This window comes from Mus caroli, chromosome 4 (genome assembly GCF_900094665.2).
Source record: "Mus caroli chromosome 4, CAROLI_EIJ_v1.1, whole genome shotgun sequence".
In the NCBI taxonomy this organism is placed as follows: domain Eukaryota; kingdom Metazoa; phylum Chordata; class Mammalia; order Rodentia; family Muridae; genus Mus; species Mus caroli.
The window spans coordinates 26857474-26877809 of record NC_034573.1 but is presented as its reverse complement, the minus strand read 5'-3'; the positions used below and the strand labels follow the sequence as shown (position 1 = coordinate 26877809).

At 43.6% G+C, this 20336-nt stretch overlaps 1 protein-coding gene across 3 annotated transcripts in view; it reads right to left on the bottom strand.

The window, feature by feature from the left end:
- Bach2 (BTB domain and CNC homolog 2) overlaps nucleotides 1–20336 on the bottom strand; it is a 341164-nt gene that overhangs the window by 152642 nt on the left and 168186 nt on the right. For all 3 annotated transcript variants that reach the window (XM_029476474.1, XM_021160930.2, XM_029476473.1), the window contains one exon: nucleotides 9247–9395. The gene's annotated coding sequence lies outside the window, so the exon portion shown is untranslated. The remainder of the gene's footprint in view (nucleotides 1–9246; nucleotides 9396–20336) is intronic.

Below are 20336 nucleotides of genomic sequence, written 5' to 3'. Positions count from 1 at the left end.
AGCTGCGGCACACGAGGACCGTCACAGTCAGAGGAGTGCGATTTGCCGCTCCCATTGCTGAGGCTTCTGAATGACTGCCTTTGAATGATGCCTCGTGAAGAGGGCATCCTGACTCATCTACCTCATGGACCGCATCAAACTGAAAGGCTCGGGGCGCTTGCAGACACACCTCTGGAAATGCCACCGCTCTTCAGTCGGTGCGATGGGACAGCACCAATCCTGGGATCACTAAGGTACAAATTTCCCTGTGAACACTGCCGACACTTCTCTTTGGTGTTTCATCTAGCCACAAATGGAGACATTATCACTTACTGTGGTTGCAGGAGACTCTGAAGCCAGATGAAGGGGAGTTTTCACTTGGTCAATTGCTCCTCCCAACATCTGTGCTGATGGAGCACGCTCCAGGACAGGTGTGCACTGGTTCATGTCCTCATCCACTTTCCAACACAGCTAAGTGACCCTCTCTCCTTACCACTGTATGGGCTCATAAGAGATAACTTTCTAGCAATAAGCCTTGAAGATGGACACCATAAAATGACCTTTCAAACGAGGCCAGTACTTTTTAGACACAGTCAAGGATCTCACCACTTCAGTCACCAACACAATTCGTGCATGTGTGAATTATGACTTTCTCCCTTTAGAAGAGGAGAAATGACAGACTATCATGTGTAGACAAATAGAATTAAAACAAAAAAACGTAGGTTACCTTTGCTATTTAAACAGAGACATTTATTTCCTAATGGACCACTTAACAGACAGATGCAAAGATGCGGGCAGGCCAGTCATCAGAATTAACAGAATGATTTTGCTTGCACTACACATTCTGATTTGTATGAATCTTATTTTTAGCCATGCACAAAGGGCAATAAATGGAAAATCTTATTCTAACCGCTACTCTTTCTGAACCTCCCACACTGATCCACCTACCGCACAGCTTCACGAATGTAAAAACCCAGCCCAGGGTTTGTCCTAACAAGGGATGCAAAGTGGCTCAAGTGTGTGACACTTTTTCCAGTCACTGTTTGTACTTTCATTCTTTTTCTGTCTCAGGACTTTCATGGAAAACAAGGTTGACTTATCTCTGGCCATGCTCCACATCTTAAGGTTACGGTATGCAGTCCAGTGTGCAGATGATACTGCCACAAGCCAGACAGACCCTGGTAAATAAATGTTCACCAAAAACTCTCCCATGAATCAGGATAAGTGACATTAGGACAGGTGACACCTTCAACATTTTGTTTTGAAACTACGATATTTAACAGAATCCTCTGGTTAACAGCTATGATGTCAGAAACATAAAGTTATAAACAGGTGTTGAGGAATGGTTTTTGCCAAACGTAAGCCAATAGCACTTGGCTTCTGTCTGCTTCCAGCCTACAGTGGCCAGTATCTAGCAAGACACATCGGGCCCTCATTAGCCCTTCTCTTCTTTGAAGCTTTCTGTCTGCTTTCGCCACAGGTTGCCCATACCCCAGGCAGAAGCTGATCAAGGTTTAACTATCACCCAGATGCCACGGCGGAGTGAGGTATCTGATGCTCGCAGACAACTACAACAACAAGCAGCAGAACCAAACCGAAACAACCAACCATCAGAGAGGATGTCTGCTAGGGGCACACAGAAAACAGAGAGAACTTTTTGATTCTAACCTCTTCAGATTCTTAAGGAAAAGTTACTAAGGTCTCAAAGTATCAATGAAAATGTCTACTCTCCTGAGCCCTCCCCATCCCAACAGAGAAGCTATGTAGATAAGTGGCTAGTATTTTTAAAGGTCTAGTTTGGTAAAATAATTGGCACACAAAAGAAATCAACCATGAGAAAGGCATCATTACCTGTGCACTGGCTCATTATCCAGAAACTAGAGGAAGTGGCCCATCACTCTCTGGTAGGGAGCGCACACCCTGCGGGGCTAAGACCTTCTTCTTAGAATGTGGTTCTAGAGCTGGCGAAAAGCCTCAGAAGATGCTCCTGGGGCTTCAGTCCACTCTCGTCAGCTTCTGACTTGTGTTGTAAAAACACATGGAATGAAGTATTATGAAAAAGTGGGTCATACACCACTGAGAAACAACCACACCGCCCCCAAATCAGACCCAAAATGACTGTGCTGTGACAGATGGGAGGGTCTGAGCACAGTGAAAACAAAACCTGTGTGTGGTGAGGCACAATTCAGTTTTCACTAGTCTGGGTTAGAGAAAGTTAGTCTCCGTGTCAATGACAAAGCTAACTCACTCTTAGCATGCACTTGAGATCAGGCGACAAATGTCGGCCGAGAATGTCACCAGAGATTCATATATAATGTCACCAGCCATCTGAAGGAAGGTTTCTGGCTTAGTCGTGTGGCCATCCTAGTGGCAGGTGCTGTGACTCAGTGAAGTGAAGCAACCAAATCGAAAATGAAGGAGCCAAGTCTCATCAGTATTAGCAACTCCTTCACCAGGGAGGATCAAGGTACCGTCTGCCCTGTCCCTACACCTGTACCCAATCGGATGTCAGACACAATTGAGGATATTTACTTAAGTGCCATCAATTGCTGGGTGCAGATAGTAAAAAAAGGTCCAGTCGAATGTAGGCATTCGTCCCCTGACCACCTGATTGCCACAGAAATCGTCACACCAACCTATATAGAGTTTATGTTCCACAAAGGACACAGGATCCGAAGGGATGCAAATAAGTCTCCCCTTTCAAGGAAGTTACTGTCTTATACAGGGAAAGGTAAAAATTTCCAAAGACCCATTTAGTAACCCCAACTGCATCCAGCAGCTGCTTACTAAATACCAATTCTAAGGTAAGGACTGTGGAGGGTACTGCTCCGGAGGCTTAAGCAACCCCTAAAGTCACACCTGGTCTTTCTTTCTGTGTTTTAGAACCTCTTTAACCCTGTTGGTGTGAGGAGTCACCCCAACCTTAAGTGGAAACCCCCTTCACAGGGCAGTAAGAGAGCCGCACACCCGAGCCCAGTGCTCTGAACAGACATTGCTTTGGGGGGTTGGGAGGGGAACTAGAAGGAAAAGCGGAGGGAAACTTTGGTTCAGAACAAGAGAAGGCAGGCACTTGGATGGAATTAGAGTTTTACTGGAGGGTGTGTTGTCTAGATTGTGGATAATACTGAGCTAAGTCAGCCTTCCCCATACCCACCAATTTGGCTTACTGTGCATTAAGTATGACTTTCAAAGTAACCAGACATAGCCAGTGGAGCTAACACTAAAATCATCTGTACAGGGCCAATCTTTCTTTTGTGATCCCAGGAGCTGCAAAGGCTTTGCAAGTCCATCCAATATGGTTTTTTAATTGAATGTAGGGTTGAGAATGACAGCTGTCAGAAGCATCCTCCAGATAAGGATACTGGGAGGTCCTCATGTGTCTTGTGTAAAAGCTGAGTAATGGAACCTGGAGGGAAAACGTGAAAGAGGAGCTCTTTGTCATGTAAGATGATGTCTGGCTAGTGCTGCTATTTCCAAGTGCCACCAAGATCTTCAGTACAAATCAGTGCAGAGCATGGCTTATGAAGTTAGAATTCTTGGATAAAAACAGTTTGGAAGGACACATAAAAGTACCTGATGTAGGTGAGTTGTATCTCTGTCACTAGATTAGAGGGAACATTTGTGTTTATTCTTTTATGTGACTTTGAAGATTATGTAGGATAACACGGATCTAATGAGAATTCAGACCAGTTCCAGAAGATGACATTATTCAGTGTGTGTGGGCTGTGTGAGTGCACACTGAGGTCCACAGGATAAACTGGCGGTCTCAGAGCAAAGCTGTTGTTAAGTGAACCATGCATGAGTTTACTTTTTCAAGAAGGTATACGAAGTGACCTCTGCTTTGCCACAAGGAGACAATTATTTTTGGATTCTGACTTTTTCTAGAAATTACAACAGTTAATACATAAGACTCATGTAATTATCTGACTTGGTGTCAACTAGGCGTAGAATATGGGAAAAATCTAGACACAACAGTTTCTAATCTACAACGCATAGGGGCTTCGACAAACCCACTGGTTTGTAGAGCGTCACAGATGCTGTCCTGGGGCAGAAGAGCAGTGACACATCTCAACATAGCCATTCTCTGCAGTGTATGCCACCAGTGTGGCAGATACCAGGCCCTCTTGTGATGAATGGGGGTTCCTAGGAGGGCAAGTTGCCACTTCACCGTTAATGTGAGGGTGAGGCAATCTGGTAAGCGAGTATATGCTAAAATTGCTTTACCAAGATTAACATATGAATGAAGCCAGTTGGCACAGAAAGATTGGAAGCCTTTCTCCACCTGGGTTTCATCTAACAAAGAGAACATGTGCAAAAAAAAATTAAAAATAAAAAAATTGTGTAAAGTAGACATGCGGGAGGCGTGTGCTGCGAAATGGCCTCTAAAGGGCCATGTGCCTGCAGTCCAACACCTTGGGGCATTTCCTCCCAGTTCACTCACTCACTCACTGTCTGGAGAATGCTCACTGACCTTCCAGACGGTTTCACTATCTATGATATTCCCTACACCCTGGTGCCACGCAATGCCAATGCTCAACATGGAGGCTTTTATGCATCTTAAAAAGGCCTGGGTTTCTCTCTTCTTCTCCATCTCCTCTGGCTCTCCATCTCAGCGTCTTCTGAGATCTATAGCTTGCCTACCCAGTTGTTTTTCTCTCAAACTCTAATAAAATGATCTTTGAGTTTCCTTCTGAATCTGTTCTTAAAAAAATCAGTGTGCGCGAGTGTGTGTGTACGCGCACACGCGAGCATGCACATGCACCCGTGCCATGGTACAGGTGTGGAGGTCAGAGGGCAGCTTTCAGGACTCAGTTCTTCCCTTCCACTGTGCAGGTTCTAGGGACCAAACTGAGGTTGTTAGGTTACTTTAACTGCTGAGCCACCTTGCTGGCCCTGAGTCCATTTTAACATCTTTTTATTAATGAGACCAAGAACCCACAAAAGAGAACCCTGAATTCCCCTGTAATAGTGAGAAGTGTCATTTCACTAGTGACAGGTGCAGCCACAAAGCCACTTCTCTAGCACTCAGCCACTTGGAGACTCGGAGTAAACTGGTAACGCATTTAGGCGGCTAAGCTTATTACTCGGTAGGAACTTCATGGTGCGCTCCAGCTCAGCTTACTTGGAGACTGGGGGGAAACCTCTGGAGGTTGTGATTAATATATCAACATATATTCCCATGCTGCCAACATCATGTCCCCTGAACTATCATCATGTATACAAAAAATTAATTTGATGGTTCCATGAATAGAATATAATTGTGATCTGAGTCTATTATAAATGATCAAATCAAACATTTTTCTAAAAACTATCAACAGAACTGGCTCCAAAATGTGTGATGGTCTCCAATGATCACAGAGGCTAAATCTACAGGCCCCCAGGGTTAGTTAGTTTAGACATCACTCCTGGGAGCAGTTATATCACAGCTTACAGATTATTCCTGAAACACACACGTCACCATCCCTGATCTCGAGCTGTACTTCAAAGGGATAATAATAAACACTGCATGGTATTGGTATAGAAATAGACAGGGTGATCAATGGAATAGAATTGAAGACTCAGAAATAAACCCACACACTTATGGACACTTGATTTTTGACAAAGAAGGCAAAACCATACATTGGGAAAAAGAAAGTATCCTCAACAATGGTGCTGGTCTAGCTGGCTGTCTGCATGTAGAGGAAAGCTGTCTGCAAATAGACCCATATTTACCCTGCACAAAACTCAAGTCCAAGTGGATCAAAGACCTCAATATAAAACTGGATATGCTGAATACAGAAATACAGAAAGTGGGAATAACCTTGAACATATTAGTAGAGGAGTAGACTTCCTGAACAGAGCTGCAATGGCTCAGGCACTAAGTCAACAATTGCTGAGACCTCATGAAACTGAAAAGCTTCTGTAAGGCTACAAACACCACCAATAGGACAAAACGGCAGTCACCAGATTAGAAAAGGATCTTTACCAATTCTAATTCTGACAGAGGGTTAATATCCAAAGTACATAAAGAACTCAAGCAATTAGAAACCAACAAACCAAATAACCCAATTAAAAATGGGGTACAGAGTTAGACAGAGAACTTTCAACAGAGGAATCTTTAATGTCTGAGAAGCACCTAAAGAAATGCTCAGCTTCCTTAGTCACTAGGAAAATGACCCTGAGATTCCATTTTATACTCGTCAGAATGGCTAAGATCAAAACCCCAAGCCACAGCATGTGCTGGTGAGGATGTGGATCAAGGAGAACACACCTCCATTGCTGGTGGGAGTGCAAACTTTTACAAGCACTTTGGAAATCAATTTGGCAGTTTCTCAGAAAACTGGGAATAGCTCTACATAAGATCTAGGTATACCACTCCTACGCATACACCCAAAAAGGGCTCCACCATTCCACAAAGACACTTGTTCAAGTACGTTCTTAGCAGCTTTATTCATAGTAGTCAGAAGCTGGAAACAACTTAGGTGACCCTCAACTGAAGGATAAACAAAGAAAATGTGTTACATCTACACAATGGAATACTATTCAGCTATTAAGAGCAAAGACATCTCGAGTTGCGCAGGCAAATGGAAGAAACTTGAGAATATCATCTTGAGTGAGGTAGCTCTGACCCACTTATGGCAAAACACTTATGGCATACACTCACGTATAAGTGGACATTAGCTATAAAGTACAGGATAACCATGCTACAACCCACAGTAATAGGGAGGTCCCAAGGGAGGATGCACCAATCTCACTCAGAAGGGGAAACTAAATAGTTATCAAATGTGGATGGAGAGAGGGAACTGGGTAGGAGATGGGGTGAGAAGGAGAATGGGGATGGCATGGAGATCAGGTGTGGGAAGGCGGGGACAGTAGAGGGCTGGGAGTGAGAATGGAAATCACGGGGGAGGACATCTCTGGGACTCCTTGGAAGCTTGGAGTGGGAAAGGATATGGGGAGTGTATGGGGGTCACCCTAGCTGAGATTCCTACTAGCAGGGGATGTAGAGACTGAAGTGGTCACCTCCTATAGCCAGGCAGGACTTCCAGAGGTGCGAGGGGGACATCAAGTCACCCACAAAGCCTTCAACTCAAAATTTGCCTTGCCTATAAGATGTGCAGGGATAAAGATGGGGCAGAGACTGAGGGAACAGCCAACCAATGACTGAGGGCCATCCCATGTGGGCATGCCAGCCCCTGAGATTATTAATGACACTCTGCTATGCTTACAGACAGCCACCTAGCATGACTGTCTCCTGAGAGGCTTTACCCAGCAGTGGATAGAAGCAGAGGCAGAGGCCCACAGCTAAACATCAGGGACTGGACCTAGTTGATCTTCATATGGGTCCTCTAACAAGTGGAGAGGGGGCTGTCTTGGTCTGTGTCTCCTGCCATTGGATCCCATTCCCTCTACTTGAACTGCCTGGTTGGGCCTTGGTAGGAGGGGATGTGCCTTGTCCTGCTGGGAATAGATGTCCCAGGATAGGGTACCCAAGGGAGCTCTCCTTCTCTGAGGATAAGGGGAAGGGGGAAATGGGGGCAGGGATTTGTATGGGTGGGACTAGGAGAAGAGGAGAGGGGGGCTGTGATCAGGGTGTAAAATAAGTAAAAAAAATATTGAAAACAAAAGGTGGCACAATGAGAGAGCGGTGTACGATGGCTCCGCAGCCTCTCAAGCTGTGACTTTGCTGCCAAGGACCAGCATTCTTGAAAGAAAGACTGAGTTCTGCTATTACTCTTAAAAAAATTATGTTAGACTGTAACATAAGATACTTTCTTAATCATTTTAAATGCACAGTTTGGTGATATTTAAGAACATATACATTGCCATGTAACCAACATCACCATCTTTTACCAAAATATAACCTTTCCAGCTCACACACTGTACCCATTGAAAAATACACCCCACTCCTCTGCCCTCCTGCTGGCAGCCACTATTCTCCCTATGGACTGTGTGAGTCTGACAACCCCAGGTACCTCCTATGAGCAACAGCACTAAGTTTATCTGGCCTATTTCATCTAGGATAACATAGCTGGGTAGCAAATACTGTATTGACAGTGGCATTCTCAATTCAAATAATAATAATGATGATGATAATAAAAGAATTGCAAATCCCAAGCGCTACTTTGCATGACAACATTCACCACATCCAAGAAAAACCTTATCAACTGTAGTGCCTTACCACAAGTTTAAAATGCCCAGCAATTTCTTGGATGTTTCCTAGACAGGACAGTATCACCATTACTATTTTATATTCACATTTATTTAATGAAATGAAAGAAAAATACTTTAAATGTCTACATTGGCTTGGAAACAGAGCATGCTCACAAGCATGTATGTACATCTGCATGTCCGCTCACCTTATCCAAGTGGGGATTTGCTTAGCCAAACTCTTCGTGGGTTTGAATCAGTGCAGGGTGAACTGTCTTCGGTTTTGGCAGTTAAGTAGTTAGACTTTTGGAAGCTAGCTAACATGGTAATGAGCTGACCTCAAAGTAAGGCAGGACTGAGGTTTTGGAAATCCATAAAAACCGAGCCTTGCTCAGCGACTGTTTACTGGAGGTGTACCTCCCCTGATGTGTCATTTGTAAATGAAATTACATTTCAGTGTACCAGGGAGGGACGGTACTGTGAAGATTCACTTTGCAAAGGAGCCACGGATTCTCCTTTTGACATCAAACATGGTGTGCACACTTGTCAAGGGACTGTGGCCACTGCCTCAAGCTAACAGCTGCACTGTTACTCTGACCTCCTAAAGTTCAAGCAAAGAGTGGTCAGCAGTGTAGGAGGAATGCTGGCGCGTGGTAACCGCTGGACTTCTGAGCTGAAGCCGCACTGCAGACCCTAGAGCTGTTTTCTGAGGTACGCGTCAATGAGGTAATTACAGGTTCTACCTCTTAATGTATTCAATATTAAAGCATATAGATTCCTGCCTTTGCCATTCACTCTTCTAACACAATTATGTTAAAGTGGTGATTCTCAAAGTGAGGGCCTTGGGGCACTGACATCAGCATCACTTGGAAAATGTTAGTAAAGCAGATTGCTGGCTGACACCAGATCTTTTGGCTCAAAACTGCCAGTGTGACTCTGATGCAAGCTAACGAGTAAGAACCACTGAGCTAAGGAAGTACTAACATTGGGATTCCAGCCCTTGTTTCTTGCTTAATTTACATTTCTCATGACACTTTCTTAAAAGAAAGTTAACTTTTGTGTGCTTGGATTATTGGCATGATTGCCTCACATTGAGCTTTGTTGGGTTAAAGAAAAGAAATCTTAGTAAAAACTTACATATAATTTCCCCAGGTCCTGTCCTGGCTTCGAGTCTTAGGATGCTGGGAACTGGGCAGAGGAAGAGATGAGAAGGCTACAGCAATCCATTCAGACATGGACCCCCAAACTCGGTGAGGCAATCTTGTGATAGATCAGTGAGTGTCCACCTAGACCGGAAGGGAAAGCCCGTTCGTTAGTGGATGAGTGTTGCACACCGTGAATTTCCTGCATGCTGCCTCACAAACTCTACTCAGCTTTGAGAACAATACAGTACTCCACAGTGGTTCTGGTGTTCCTCTTCAACAAACTACAAGGCCAGAGCAAGACAATCCCCCCTAGGTACCAATATCTAGGCTCTATTCAGGCGGAAGACCTCCTCTGCAGGTGTTTCCTGCAGTCAAGCTTCCCTTATCAGGTGTTCACTTGAACCCCCACAGCTTGGATGTGGCTATGATCCAATCATCCCGATCTCTCCTGTTCCATCTCAGAAGGCGTTCTTCAAAAATTCAAATGCCCCAGTATAGAGGCCAAAGTGGTGGTCTTAACTAAAAGAGGTTCTAGATTAACTTGTGAATTCTGGCTGACATCTATGCCTCCAAAGTGTTTGTTTTCAAGTCAGACAAGCTTCTTGTTGGCTTTAGCCTAACCTTAGGTCCTCAGATAAAATTTTTATTCATAAGATTAGACATATTTATTTCCTCTTCTCTGATAATGAGTTAATGTTTGTTGTAGAGCACATAAAAACAGGTAAAGAGTATAAGGAAAAAAATAATGAACAGTGGTAACTTTGACCAATAAATGACTAAGGATATTTTGTTGTTGAAGCTCACTGCCCATTCAGTGTAACTTCTGGGGTTGAATACACACATGCACATGCATGCACATGAACACATGTGCACATGCACGCGCACCTGCACACACACTCCACACCCTGAAAGGTGTTGGATTTAAAATTGGATTGTGGACCAGTATTCTTTTGGTACATAAACATAGAGGTTTTTTTATTTAATTATTAAATATGAAATTAAATATGAGTTACATGAGAGAGAACATGTCGCAATGTTGCTACAGTTAATGAAAACACACTTTTGAATCCCTGTAGTATTATAATATTTCATAGAAACACTTCAATTGTTTTTCTCAAATGAGGACTTATCAGTCGTTTTCCTTCATTGTCACTGCAAGTGACATGGAGGGTCACCTGAGTGTCAGGCTGCCTGAGTTTCTGACCATTTCTTGGATCTCTAGAAAGCTAACAAGAGACGGTGTTGGTGATGTGAGCTTCAAGCATGTCCTCATAAGTTTTTATTTAGGGTTTTTTGAGATTTTATATATTTTTACTTTATGTGTATGAGTGTTTGCTTGAATGTATATCAATGCACCATGTGCACGCAGCCCTCCTGTGTACAGTGCCTCTGTAGGCCAAAAGATGGTGTCAGATCCCCTGAGACTGGAGTTATAGACAGTTGGGAGCCTCCAAGTAGGTGCTGGGAACTGAACCTGGGTACTTTGGATGCAGAACCAGTGTTCTTCTTTTGTTCTCTAAAAAATTATTTAAACATTTTTTGATATTATAACTATATTTTTCCTTCTTTTTCTTTCCTCCAAAGCCTCCTGCATACCCCTCCAAAATCTCCTTCAAATTCATGGTCTCTTTTTTTCACTAAATGTTATTCCATGTGTACATGTGCATGTATATACATACACACATACATACATATCCCTAAATATAACCCATTCTGTCCGTCTAACGGTACCTGTATGTATGCTTTCAGGGATGTCTGTTTGGGACTTAAAAACCAATTTGTGTGCTCCTCCCTGGGGAGGACCATCTCTCCTGCTCCCAGTGTTCCTGGAACGGGACAACTCTATTCTTATCTATAAACTCAACTTCTGAGTCCAGCACACACAATAACATAGCTAAGAAATGAGGAGACAGGGTGTGAGCACTTTTGATTTTATTTTGAGAGTGAACTAAATTCATCTCTTCCAGCAATCTTACATAAAAGTCTGGGTTGTCCTATCACAATGATTAGAAAAAAAAACCCAAAGGAACAAAGATGTATCAAGAAGTAGATTATTTGTTCACTGTGACTTCATAATAATTCAGGGAACCTTGTCCTGATAATTAGGAGTCTAAGAGGGTAGAGTGGCTTATAAAGGTTTGTCCTTTGTTGCGATCAGGTATATCATTAATTCGGTGAGGTCACCAAGCTCATAGTTTATACAAATGAGGAGGTGAGGAAGTGATCCTCAGAGAGCAGACTTTGTTTCTCCTAATTGCTTGGGGGACGGAGAGGGAATAAAAAAAAATCACACAGAACTGCCACTAGGAACAGGGACATTAGCAGAAGCTCCTCGGATGCTGAAACTGTACAACTAGCATTTGCAAAGCTAATTACAAATCTGGATTCTCTCATTTTAAAAATATACTTCAAAGCCGCCCATGCTGAACCAAAGTCTGTGCAACTGGCAGATTATCAAAGTGTAAAAAAAAAAAAAAATTCACCACTTGAGCAAAGCAGTAACTTCCAATATCACTAACTCCTGAACTGCAAAATGCCACAGGCCCAAAACTAGCAATGCCACATGGTTGTATTGCCGTACATTTACAAGAGATTATTGTTCCTAAGTCCGGAGAGACACAGCCCTCTGTGTCACAGTGGCTTCCTTATGTGGGACAGGTGCTCTGCCTCTGAGCCTAACTCTTCACACAGGTTCTTCTTAGGATTAAGTGAGGTGGAAAAATATGTATATGAATATATGTGAATATGTGGGGATTTTGGGGGGATTTTCAAATTATAAGACATACATTTAAGGTTGAGAAACATCTTGCTTTTTATTAACAATGTTGCCAGGCATTAAGGTTAATAATCCCCATTTTTACAGTAGACACAGAAAGAGGTAGCCAATAGGCGAGTGAATAAATAAATAAGAGACTAAGTGTTGTATTTCTCAGTTGGTCACAAACTAGCTGAGTGACTCTCTGGGTCATGAGATGATGTCTGAGGTCTTGTTGAAGCTGATAGTTCTGTCATTTGGGACATGGCCATGACACTGGTATGTGAGCCTACAGAATGACCCTGAGAAAGTGGCCCCTTCTCAAAGTCAAGGCACCATGACACCCAAAGCAGCAGCCACCAATCTGGCCTGCAGTGTTGTGACCCTCCAGGTCATCAGCTTCCTCACTTTACGTTGACTGAAGAAGGGTCCGAGAACCTTAGGGAAACAGCCAGTGCCCTTAAAGCCTCAGCAGATAGTGAAGAGCTTAGAACACCAAGTCTCTGTTAACTCTGGTGCTTTATTACTTCAACAACTGGTACAGTCAAACAGATTCATACTGCTGCACGGTGCCTTGCTAGCAATCTGACTGCTATTTGACCAATAGTCTCAAGCAGGTTGGTAAATAGGCTTTTTGTGTTAACTATATGATATGGTCACAAGGGATGCTCTTAAAAGTCTTGGGGCCACTGATTTAGGTTTCTATGATAATGGGGACCTCAGCATTTGCACAGCACAGCACAGCACAGCACAGCACAGCACAGCACAGCACAGCAGCCTCAGTGTGGCGACCCAGTACCTGGAGTCTACCTGCTAAGAATGAGCAATTGATTTTAAACTAAGTCAAATTTAAATAGCTAAACATGGATAGCAGACAACGCAACCATAGGACACTGCTCTTTTGGAGGTCTTCCAGGCCTAGTGGCCCACAGGATAGCATATATCACCCCCATTCAGCCAGTAAGTGCTCTGAACTCCTGGCCTCTTAGAAACAACGGTGAATAAGGGAACACTGGATGCTTCCTGCCTCGATTGCATTTTCTAACAAGATTGATTTCTGAAGACTCCACACACAGAGTGGCTCAGTGGACAGTTCTTAGGAAACAGTGGGTGATGTGCTGTAGTACAGCTACACCAAGCATGACAACACCGCCTTTTCCTTTCTTCATAGTTACTGTTAAGAGAAGCAGGGGAAGTGCAGAAGTAGACATGTGAGCGGTTTCTATTCATTCATTTCCAAATAAAGTAGCGTACTGCAAATGTGGGAAATTATCTGTCTATAATTCCCTCTTGTGTAATCTTAAATTTACTTAAAAGAAAGAGTCGGCAGGACCTGCATTTTTAAGGTAGGAAGAGTAAATGGTGTTTAATTACATAAAAATGTTCAAGAGGATCTCCAGCTGTAAACAGTGGGCAAGGGAACATTTGTACCAATTAGCTGCGAAACGATTTGGTTTTCTGGAAAGTTGTATAGGCAAGGCTGATTGCGTTCTTTATCCCCGACAGCTTAACTCCTAGCTGAGCTGGTCTTAGTGGGCTTAAGAGGATGTGATGAGCTACTTCCCCCAGGAGACGGCAGGTGGAGGCATTTTCACCCACACACAGATCTCATACGAGCAGAATCACTTCTTCAAGACATAGAGATAGCTCAGGGCTCCTCTCACTCCCAGCACTGAGCCTCTGGTGTCTTCCTGAGGTTAAATTCCTTCCCTAATTGCTCCTTCCCACCTTCCCAGGATGTGGGGTAACACAAAGAACAGAAAATAAAGTATTCAGAACATCGGTCCATGTCCGTACTGAGCCTGAATGCACGCTAACAACCATCCACGGTGGCACCCCTTGGCTGTGGGATTAAAAGTTTCTCCTTCTCTCTCCTTTATCAATGTTATCTCCTGAAGTGGTGGATGCTCTCTACAAATCAGCAACAGCTTTCTCAGCAGAGATGCTGCACAGAAAGGTCAAGGTGAGTTTTCTAGGTTCAGGCTACCACTTCTGTCCAAAACCAGCTTACTGGTTTTTAGGGCTAATACTGAGACGAATCCCCATTTACACAGGGGCATTCCCCACTTCTGGATTGAGTGCCTAGAGAATGGACAGTGATCGGAAAAACAAAAAGTTCAATTCCAAAAATAAAACCATTTAGAGATTATTTGCTACTAAGCAAGATCAAGTTCAAATGTTCTGCCAAAATATTAGTTATAGGTTTACTGACAGTGGTTCTAAAGTCCTTACTCATACCAAGAAGGACTAAATGTGGACACGATTTTGTGGCTAGAAAAGCTTTATCAAGTAATGGGTTCACTTGGCGTTAAATTTTGGAATCTATAAATATGAATTTAAAAATTATCTTTCAGACAGAATTTAGACATCCACTTATGATGTGGATTGGAGATGTTTGGATTGCAAGTCTTCGGGCTCTTGTGTCTTTTACTGCCCTGGGAAAGCAACACAAGGAAATGTGCCTATCACAGAGCAAAAAGGGGGAAGAGATAAAGGCAGTTCAATAGGATGGAGAAAGTGAATTAATATTGAACACACACACAGAGACAGAGAGAGACACATGCACATACAACACTGACAACCACCGGCACACACACACACACAGGCGCACACACACAGGTGCACACACACAGGTGCACATGCCCTAGGGAGAAGCCATTTACACGTTTCAGGTGCAGACCCCTAGTTGTTCTGTCTGTGGAACTGTAGCTGGAACGCAGTTGCTGGAATACAGTGCTCAGACCATCGGTCCTTCTCTTCCTGAGCCTGAATTCACTCTGGCTAACAACCAAGGACGGTGTTTATGTTCCCAGATACAGCAAAATTCAGATTTCATCTATCCTATCCTAAAAGAGGTTGCAACCTGAACTATTTGTCACCAAGCGATTTGGAAAAAAAGAGTTATAAGAAAAGGAGAAGTAACCAAAAAGAAATGAGTGAAAACTAGCTAATCTGAACTAATTCCTAGACTTTCATCGACTCTGTAACTAACAGACACCAGTCTGTGGGTGCAGCGTCTGTATTACCACCGTGATTTTCCTTTACTGAAAACTTCTATTAGGGACTGAGCTAGGGATTTTCAGTGTTATTAGCCCATTTGGAGGATAAAAGAAGCTTGGCTCGGACACTCAAAATGCCTTACCTAAGGGCACACTGCTGGACAGAGGGACGACCCAGGCTCACCCAAGGAAGCAGCCACCTCTTTCCTACACAACACTGATATTCATACCAGTCAGAGAGAGAGTACGTTCCCCTCCTCAAAGGAATGGTGTTCACTTTTTCTGGGCACTAAGTAAAACAGCAAAGCAAGGTGGCAAAGCAGCAGATGCTGTGGCAGTTTGTACACAAACCGACTGCTTAGTTTGTTAGGCGCATGCGTTGTGAAGCACATTACAACTTAGAGGTGTGTCCCCCCAACCCACTTCCCCTTCTGTTGTAGTTTCTTTTGAAAAAGCAGTATCATCATCTTGTCAGAGTTCCCTCGAGGAGTAACTGTAAGCATATGGTCCATGGTTGCTGAGTATCACAGGGAAAACCCATAATAGCAATCTCATCCTGAAATCCAGCCTCTAGAGAGGATCATCAGCCCTGGCAATGCCCACCCAGCAAACATCCGCAGAGTCGGTTCTCAAATGGCATCGGGGTATTAGTGCCCACGTGACTTCAAGGATAATATATCACACAGCCAGGCATCAAGTTCACTGTGGGCTGCAAGCAGGCATACCTCTTAGGAGCGTCTGTCAACTTCATGAAGAATGTTTCTTCTTGGATCTTGGATGTTCATCAACAATGCCTTAACTCTTCCTCCTAGCTTCAGTACTTGGTTAAGTTGTAGAGATCTTTCTGCCTCCTCCTAAGATTTTCAGTCTTCTAAGACCTCTGCTATCTTTCTTCTAGAAGCCAACAGAGATCCTGCACAGTTCTGACCCTTTCTTGAGAGCCACACAGCCTCTCAGCCTCATCTGCAGACTGGCTTGCTTCGTGCCATCCAGGCGACACGGTTGCGCGTACCGATCCCACACTCACAAATCAGTGTGTTTCTGAGCTGACCCTGTGGGTCCATACAAGGATGGCAGCTGAAGCAAGGGAAGGCTACAGGAAGTCGTGCCAAGAGCCCTTAAAGACAAGTGAGGCGAGTGGCAGGTAAGGGAGGCGTGAGGCAGCATGTCAACAGAAGATGCTACCGTGGACCCAACTGCTCCAGCAGTCATCTTTGCTCCTCACTGCTGTCTAGGCCCTCAGTACAGGCTGTCAGTTCTATCTTCACCTTACGTCTCACATCAATCTACCCCGCCTCGTCTCTACTTTATCATCTGTGATTTCTCACCTGGCTCATTATTCCTACTGACACAGAAATTGGCCTGTCCTTTTTCTCTTCTTCCCTGGCTGGCAGGGCCCTCAGGATCTCTCTGGGTGAGACTGGCCACTGACAAGATTCTGACCGCATAGTTCTCATGCACAGAATTCTTCTCACATAAGATAAGTGGACCGTCATCACTCTGTATTATCCTATCTATGTTTGTGTCATAATAAAGTATCCAGAGTTTATAATTGACCATTTTCATCATTTTAGATAAACAGTTTAGTGGTCGTTGAGTACATTTCTGGTTGAGCAACCATCACCACTGTCCATCTACTGTAATGAAAGGGAATTAATGATCAAGACCAAAAATAAGACTTAAAGCAAGGGCCTGGAGAGAAAGGCACTTTGAGGGCTGTGCCTCATTTTATATAGAATCTCTCCTATAGATCAGGGCCTCCAGGACACACCCTTCATTGGTTTTCCACATTTGACACCAGAGCTGTAGGAACTCTGGTCTCCATATGGAAAAGGACCTTTGGATGCTTTTTCTAGGTCATATACTAGTTATAATCACAGACACAAGCATCCCAGCCCTCCCGGTCTCCACTATCAAAGCATGACCGACGCGGCGCTTCTTGGAAAGACGACTTGTTTTCCCAACATGCTGCATCTAGACGGAGCTGATTTGTCACTCACTTGTTTCTAAGCAGGGTTTCCTTCCGAGTGTTGACAAAGACCATAAAGAACGTCGTTAGCCATTCAGCATTTAATTCAACGCCACAATACATTTTTCTTCCTTCTTGGTTTAATGGCCTCAAACGTACCAACATCCTGCCTTTTCTAATCCTTTAACAAGTCCTATCAAATGCCAGGGCAGAATCAAACCGCCCTGCAGGCAGTGAGCTCATGCACTAAGAATTCATTTTTAGTCCAAGACTTGGGAGTGCCAGACCACTTAGTGCAATGTATCACACGGCCAGAAAATTAGCCTGGCACTCTAAATAATGTTTTAACATTTCTCCTATCAAAGGTCCTTTTACAACCTGATGACTCCTTCCTTGGAAAAAAATTAACACACACAAAACTGCTCCATGTGGTAATCAAAGGTTCAAGGACCTTTTCAAGTCTATTAGGGGTCCTCTATGCATCTGTGAACTCCAGATTAAAATCTGTAGAAGAACAAGAGTTCATGTTGTTCCCAGGCCCCAGCACTGGCCCTAAGGCCCCGGGCATCTCGGGGTGATTTCCTCTGGTGCTGTTTGCCTCAGCACTGGTTTGGCTTTAGGGACATCGTCACCTGGCTTCTGGTCAAGCCTATTGTTAACATGGCTGCACCAAGTTAGCTGACAGTGTTGGGAACACCCGCTCCTCTGGTCAGTCTCTGCTGTGTTGGTCTAGCTGATGTTCTGTAGGCGCTACAGTCATCTTAGATCTCACTTAACTTCCTGTCTTTTTTTTTTTTTTTTGCTGACATTGATTCTTTCCACCACTTATATCACTGAATAACATAAACCAAATTAAAAACAAACAAACAAACAAACAAACAATAGTAACAACCGCCCCCCCCCCCCCCTTTGAATTTAAGGTTTTTTTTTTTTTTTTTTTTTTTTTTTTTTTTTTTTTTTTTTTTTTTTTTTTTTTTTTTTTTTGGTTTTGTTTTGTTTTTCAAGACAGGGTTTCTCTGTATAGTCCTGGCTGTCCTGGAACTCACTTCGTAGACCAGGCTGGCTTGGAACTCAGAAATCCACCTGTCTCTGCCTTCCGAGTGCTGGGATTAAAGGCGTGTGCCACCACGCCCGGCTCTGAATTTAAGTTTTACATTTCCTGCTCTTAAGAAGAAAACAAATCATTTAGTTTTTCCTATGTTGCTTCTTGGGAGTAAGCCATCTGCTCACTCTGGCCACCGAGTGAGGCAATCTTTATTCAGTCCACACTAGGGTTTCTGCTCTTGGAGCAAGATGGGCTTAGCGTTGACTAATGTAGTCTTTAAGTAAAGCAAATTACTGTCTAGAATACAAGCGCGATTCATTCAAACAGCTGATGGCCTTTCTGAGGGAGAGCAGACTGTCTTTGGAGTCAGACTAACAGAGTTTAGACTTGTTAGCTTCCATATTGTCTTAATTTTCTTAATACTTTCCCTGTTGCTGTGATTAAAATCTTCCTACAAAAGCAACCTAAGGCTCAAAGAGTTCATTTCGGTTCACAGTTCAAGGATCCAGTCTGTTGTGGTAGGTTTGAGTCCTACCTATAGCAGCTGGCCACACTGCATTTGAAGTGGGGAAACAGAATGGTGACTGTTGGTGTGCAGATTACCCCCCCCCCCCCGCCCCTTTATGCAGTCCAGGACCCAGGGAATGTGTCCGCCCATACTTGGGGTGAGTCTTCCCACCTCAATTAAACCTATCAAGATAATCCTTCACATCACTGGCCAGAAGCTAACCTAATCTATACAATCCCCACAGGTATACCCATAGGCTTGTCTCACATTGATCCTAGATCCTGTCCAAGTGGTAATATTGCCCTCCACAATAATCATGTGAACCAGTTCCTCAAAACACATTTATTCTCAAGTCTTTCTTACACACACGCGCGCACACACACACACACACACACACACACACACATGGATGCAAGCCCCCTTCTAGTTCTCTAGAGAACCTTGGTTTAGCGTACTGGGACATACACTGATTCTTTAACATTTTGAGCAACTGTTCAAAATGCTTTTCCTGATAGTGCTCTTTTACAATCCGTCAGTAGGGTCTCCACACCCCCACAGGCATTGTGGTAGTCTTTTGGACGCTCATCTCACTGGGGGTAAGGTGACATCTCATTATGACTGTAATCTTATTTTCCTAATGTTTAATGATGTCGAGTGTCGTTTCATGTACATATTTTCTGGAAAATATTTTAATTCTTTGGCTGTTATTGAGTTATTTGCTTTAAGAGTGCCGGGCATGGTGGTGCACATCTTTAATCCCAGCACTTGGGAGGCAGAGGCAGGCAGATTTCTGAGTTCGAGGCCAGCCTGGTCTACAAAGTGAGTGCCAGGACAGCCAGGGCTACACAGAGAAACACTGTCTCGAAAAAACAAAAAACAAACAAACAAAAAAAAAACCAGAGTGTTGAATTACAAAAATTACTTATATATCCTAGATGCTAAACCTTTGTTAGATATGCAAGTTGCACATATTTTACCTCATTCATAAGGTTTGTCTTTTTTACTTTCTTAATTAATGGTCTTCTTTAAAAGCACAGAAGTTTTAAATTTTTACATGGTCACCCTTACCTGTTGTTTTTTTTTTCCCCTTTGTCTCCTGTGGTTTGGGAGACAGTGTTTCATGCCCACACTGACCTGGAACTTGCTGTGTAGCTGGTCTCTATCTTGAGAGCATCCTTTCTCTAGCTACACACCCTGTAGGAGCTCTAGAGATTCTGAATTCGGCTGTACTGAGTTAATCATTGTGTGTGGTGTGAGGTGGAGTACTATGCTGTCTGTTGCAGTGGCTCTGCAGTGTGACCTAAAATAAGGAAGTGTGAGTCCTCCAACTTTGTTCTTTAAGATAGAGCTATTCTGGGCCCCTTGCTTCTCCATATGAATTCTAAAACCAGACTGGCAATTCCTGCAGAAAGAGCCAACTGGAATTTTGATGGTGACTGCTTTGAATATGTACAGTTTGGGTAGTATTATTATCTTAGTGTGTCCTCTGACTTAGGAATATTGGATGTCTTTCCATTTATTTAAGTTTTCATAATTCTGTACTGTTCTATAGTTTTTGGAGTTCAAATGTTGTATTCTTTCCTTAATAGATTTTTGTTTATTTTTGGGGGGATAGGGTGGTCTCCCTATATTTCTCAGACTGGTCTGAAATGCCCTAACATGGATTCAAACTTGAGGTCCACCAGCCTCTGAGGCCCACCAGCCTCTGAGACCCACCAGCCTCTGAGGCCCACCAGCCTCTGAGGCCCACCAGCCTCTGAGGCCCACCAGCCTCTGAGGCCCACCAGCCTCTGAGGCCCACCAGCC